Raw genomic sequence first — 6,000 nt, 5'->3', positions numbered from 1 at the left:
TTACCACAACAGGACTGATAGATAGATAGATAGATAGATAGATAGATAAGAGATAGATAGATAGCTGGATGATAGTGGATAGATAGATGGATAGATAGATAGATAGATAGATAGATAGATAGATTAGATAGAACAGATAGACAGATAGTTAGGGTGTGGTGCAGGACCCGGACACAGAACGACCACAAGAGGGAGTAACGTACACAGTAAATAGGTTTAATCTGACAGGAACAGAACAACCAGCACACAAAAACACAACAAACAATCCAGACACGGGAGGTGATGTGGGAGATGAAGGAGATCCAAGACATCTGACAAGACGGAACACGAACGCTGTGGCAGAAAACACAAGTTAAGTACATATGCAAGGCAACAGAATACCAACAAGCTAGTACTAGACAGTTACCACGGAATGTAGGTAACGAACTGGCGCCGAAGAGGTGGTCGGCCCAGGTTTAAGTAAGGATGAGGTGATAATGATGATGAAGCTCAGCTGTGTAGTCAGATGGAGGAGGGGAAGAGTAGACACGCCTCTAATGGATGAGGTGATAATGATTATGAAGCTCAGCTGTGTAGTCAGATGGAGAGGGAAGAGTAGACACGCCTCTAATGGAATCCGGTAAGAGCGCCCTCCGGCGGCCGATGAACACACAGACAGACAAACAGGGAAAAACAACACAGAAGACAGCGGACCCATAACAGAGCCCCCCCCTCAAGGGACGCCACCTGGCGGCCCAAGCTTCCCAGGATGGGTCCGGTGGAAGTCCGACACCAAGGAAGGGTCCAGAATGAACCTCCTGGGGATCCAAGACCTCTCCTCAGGGCCGTAGCCCTCCCAGTCAACCAGGTATTGAAGGCCGCGTCCACGCCGCCGGACGTCCAGCAGGCGGCGGACAGTATAAGCAGGATGGTCATCAATTAACCTGATCGGCGGAGGAGGATCAGCCGGGGGACACAGGGCACTGGGGGTCACCGGCTTCACCTGGGAGACATGGAAAGTAGGGTGAACCCTCATAGCCGCAGGCAGCTTCAGTCTAATGGCCGTGGGGCCGATGACGGACTCGACGACAAACGGACCCAGGAACCGAGGAGAGAGTTTCCGCGACTCAGTCCGAAGAGGGATGTTCCGGGAAGACAACCAGACCTCCTGGCCTGGTTGGTACTGGGGAGCTGGAGCCCTATTCCTGTCCGCTACAGCCTTAGTCCGCTCCGTAGTTCGCAGAAGGGCCTCACGCGCCTCAGTCCACACCCGGCGCCGCAGAAGTGGCGCCGCAACAGGGTTAGCGTGCGACGTATTCCAGGGTGGCAGGCAAAGCGCTAGGTGTGGACCCACTGAAGTACCTGAGCTCGCACAGGTTGAGGAACAAAGAGTCTGTCAGGAGGGCCGTCACCAGGACCAGGATCCGTGGCAAGAGCAGCCCTGACCAGAGACTCGATCTCCCAACTGACTGCGGCTACCACACAGGAGGATGGGAGCACCGACTCAGGCGCCGACGAATCCTCGGTGCAGTCAAACACCCGTGAGAGCGCATCAGGTTTTACGTTCCTAGAGCCAGGACGGTAGGTGAGGGAAAAGTTAAATCTGCCAAAGAAGAGGGCCCACCTGGCTTGACGGGAGTTAAGTCTTTTAGTGGACTGAATGTAGGCCAGATTTTTGTGGTCCGTCCAGACCACGAACGGATGTTCAGCTCCCTCTAGCCAGTGCCGCCATTCGTCCAGTGCTAGCTTGACAGCTAGCAACTCCCGGTTTCCCACGTCGTAGTTCTGTTCGGCCGGTGACAGTTTTTGGGACATGAATGCGCAGGGGTGAAGCTTCTTGTCCGAAGTGGAGCGTTGGGACAGCACGGCCCCTACTCCAGAGGAAGAAGCGTCCACCTCCACCACAAACTGAAGGGCAGAGTCTGGGTGCTTAAGCACAGGAGGTGAGGGTGAACAGGTGTTTTAATGTAGACATGGCTAGGTCTGCAGCAGGAGACCAGTGGAAAGGTACTTGGGAGAAGTGAGTTTAGTGAGGGGAGCCACCACCTGACTAAAATCCCGAAGAACCTTCGATAAAATTAGCAAACCCCAGAAAACCATTGTAAATGCTTACGAGACGTAGGCGTAGGCCAGCTGGTGACTGCCTTGGTTTTCTCCGGGTCTGCCGCCACCTGTCCTCCCTCGACGATAAATCCCAGGAATGGGACCGATTGCTGGTGGAACGAGCACTTCTCTGCTTTAACATAAAGCTTGTTCTCCAACAGACGCTGCAGTACCTGTGGACATGGGAGACATGCTCTGACAGAGAGGAGGAAAAAAAAATCAAAATGTCATCAAGATACACCACTACGAACCGGTTTAAAAAATCCCTCAACACGTCATTCACAAGTGCCTGAAAAAACGCAGGGGCATTTGTCAGTCCAACGGCATCACCATGTACTCGTAGTGGCCCAACGGAGTGTTGAATGCCGTTTTCACTCATCACCAGCACGGATCCGTACGAGATGGTAAGCGTTGCGAAGGTCTAGCTTGGTGAACAAAGAGGCGTGTTGAAGGGGTTCGAAGGTCGAGTTGATAAGCGGCAGGGGATATTTATTCTTGATGGCCAGTTCGTTCTGTTAGGTGTGGTGCAGGACCCGGACACAGAACGACCACAAGAGGGAGGCGTACACAGTAAATAGGTTTAATTCTGACGGAACAGAACAACCAGCACACAAAAAACACACAAACAATCCAGACACGGGGGGTGATGTGGGAGATGAAGGAGATCCAAGACATCTGACAAGACGGAACACGAACGCTGTGGCAGAAACACAAGTAAGTACATATGCAAGGCAACAGAATACCAACAAGCTAGTACTAGACCAGTTACCACGGAATGTAGGTAACGAACTGGCGCCGAAGAGGTGGTCGGCCCAGGTTTAAGTATGGATGAGGTGATAATGATGATGAAGCTCAGCTGTATAGTCAGATGGAGGAGGGGAGAGTAGACACGCCTCTAATGGATGAGGTGATAATGATTATGAAGCTCAGCTGTGTAGTCAGATGGAGGAGGGGAAGAGTAGACACGCCTCTAATGGAATCCGGTAAGAGCGCCCTCCGGCGGCCGATGAACACACAGACAGACAAACAGGGAAAAACAACACAGAGACAGCGGACATAACATAGATAGACAGATAGATAGATAGATAGATAGACAGACAGACAGAAGACAGACAGAAGACAGACAGAAAGACAGACAGACAGGACAGACAGACAGACAGATAGATAGATAGATAGACAGATAGGTAGATAGAGATAGATAGATAGATAGAGAGAGGAGAGAGAGAGAGATAGATAGATAGATAGATAGATACTAGATAGATAGATAGATGGATAGATATTAAGGTAGGCAGTTAGTTTCCTATTTCGAGAACCTGCTGTTGCACTTATTATAAAGTTGATTATTTAAGGCTTTTAGACATAATGGTTAATATAACAACACTATAACTGAGAAGATGAATGTGATTTTGAGTTTATTTGTGAAGGAGCCGGAAGGCCTATCGGAGCGCCGTATCCGGGGTGCTGGTGCTGAGGAGAGAGCATCCTCCGCGGCAGGTCCCCCAGGCCGGCCGTGTGTCCTCGGACATGTGATGTCAGAGAGGAGACCTTTATTACCGCTGGTCCCCGGGGGTTCATCCCGGGACGCTGACCGTCTTCACCCCGCGCTCAGCCATGGGGGGTCTCTCCGAGGGGGGGGCAGGGTCGCCCGGACCCAGCAGACACGGACGGGCTCCGGCTCCGCCAACAACGGCAAGAAAACGGCCAAAAAGTCGCGAACGAAAAGAGGCAAACGAGGCAGGAAAAGGCGGAATAAGAAGAACAGGACAACAAAATCCGCCGCCGTATTTCCCCCGGAGGTAATGTAGCTCCCAGTCTCAGCCCCGGGATTACCGGGGACCTGCAGCTAGCTAGTCGTGCTGCAGCAACCCGCAGCTTGTTTCAAGATAATTACTGACACACTTACCACCACCACGTTAATACATGTACCTAACATGGCGCCAGAATACTGTTATTGTGAGCTAGGCTTCATGCAGGACTCCCTACAGCGATACCTGCTGTTCTCTGGTCTGGAGAACACGTCACGCCAAACTCCATTACAATATGTCACGATTAAAGAGGATTTCATCTGAAATGTTGAAGCACAATGCCAAAAGAAGTGGATTGAATACATTTTCTTAAATAATAAAGACCAGTTAATAATTCGGATATGTTCTAATGAGAAGAAGCAGTGTTTAGTTACTATTTTTTGCATTCAACTGTCAACACGTAACGCTACGTGCGGCCGAGGTATTAGGTGGAAGGACTGCGGAATTACAGGGAAACAGTTGTGTAAACAGATATTCAGGCGATGTCACTGTATGCCGAAAGGAGAAGTTCATCTCCTCGATACAGGAACAGGTCCCAGTCAGTCGGTATGTTTTAGTAACTCTCCCAGCATGGAATCAAACTTTAAAGTGGAAGAATGGTTAATGAAGTAAGGTCTCGCACGTCACTGCACACCAGGCACGGCGCCAGGATTCCAGTTTTGGATGGGCCAGACCAATTGTGGGTGGGCCTCAAATTAAACATGATTTCAAATCACTGTTTAACCTAATACAAATGACTAATATACTGTTATATTATTGTGCTACTATAATTGAGATTCCAGTAGCTTGATGCTCTTTAAATATGTTGTAAAAAACATTGTACAAACGTTTGGTGTATAGGACGACCCTATCGGACCGCTCTCCTTGGTTCTGCCCAGAGAGGAGCGCGTTGGAATCTCCATTACGCACCATACCTGGCTGCGCTATTACGCAAAGCTCTATAGACTGGAACAGTGGTCAGGCATTTAATATTTACCCAGAACATAGTTTAGTTTGCTCGTATAACAGGAGGCTAATATTTCACAATTTGTTAAATTGTTTTTATGTTTCAACACTACAGATCAACAACACGGGCCGACAGTTTCATTCAACACTCGGGGCACAGACTGGTTCATTGACGTCGTCTGTCGTGTAAAACAAGACTCAAGTTATTTCCTTAAGAGACAAACTGTTACTGTAGTGTGATTCATGTTATAAACATATTTAACACAAGGAAATAAATCACATTAACAACTGACACAGCGCTGATAACAAGGGGAACCAGGAGGGAAAAGAACAGTAACAAGCTGATATAGAAATAGAAATGCGCCTGTAGATTTGTAACGGGTTATGGATCGATTATTTTAATATATCTCAATACAGACAGAGTAGCCTTCACATGCTCTTATCCCCTCGTGGTACACAATTAAACTCGCTGAAAAAGGCCTAGAAGAAGCGAACACTGAACGACTAATTTCCTCTTTTTCTCTCTGCTATGTTACTAACTTTAAACATGTAGCCTACGGATTCATCGCATGTTTTTAGGTCGCCTCGCACACACACACACTGACACAAATTACAGCAGTACTCGGCGGGGTTTGCTCTGTAAAATTTCGATGATATCATCGAAGTTAAGAGTTACTGTAAGCTCTCTTTCATATGTCAACAGACACAGAGACATAAGGCTTATAAGCATGGTGCTCCTGTTCGGTGTTTTAATCCGGTTGACGCTGGAAAAGACGCGTTCAACTGTACAGGATGTCATCCGCAGCGTTATCAGAGCTTTTAGGAAAGCATGGATATTTGGGAAAACGTCCTCATTGCATATGTCATTAGTCTGAAGGCTAGGAGACATCAGGACTGCTGATGGTGTCCTTAGTCTGAAGGCTAGGAGACATCAGGACCGCTGCAGATGCCATGAGGCCAGAGGTGTCCCTGTGGAATCTAGTGTTGAGTTCACTAAGCTGGCAGTCATAGCGCGTTGGAAATGTTGCGCAGATCACCGTCACTTAACAGACAAACAACTTTTTTAAATTAAGTTAAAAACCATTTAAGATTAGACTATTTGGGCACCCAGATAGCTCAGTTGGTAGAGCGAGTGCCCAGTGACAGAGGTTTGCTCCTCGACACAGCG

Source organism: Etheostoma spectabile, unplaced genomic scaffold (genome assembly GCF_008692095.1).
Source record: "Etheostoma spectabile isolate EspeVRDwgs_2016 unplaced genomic scaffold, UIUC_Espe_1.0 scaffold00007992, whole genome shotgun sequence".
Lineage (NCBI taxonomy): Eukaryota > Metazoa > Chordata > Actinopteri > Perciformes > Percidae > Etheostoma > Etheostoma spectabile.
The sequence above is the reverse complement of the archived record's forward strand: the minus strand, read 5'-3'. Positions refer to the sequence as shown.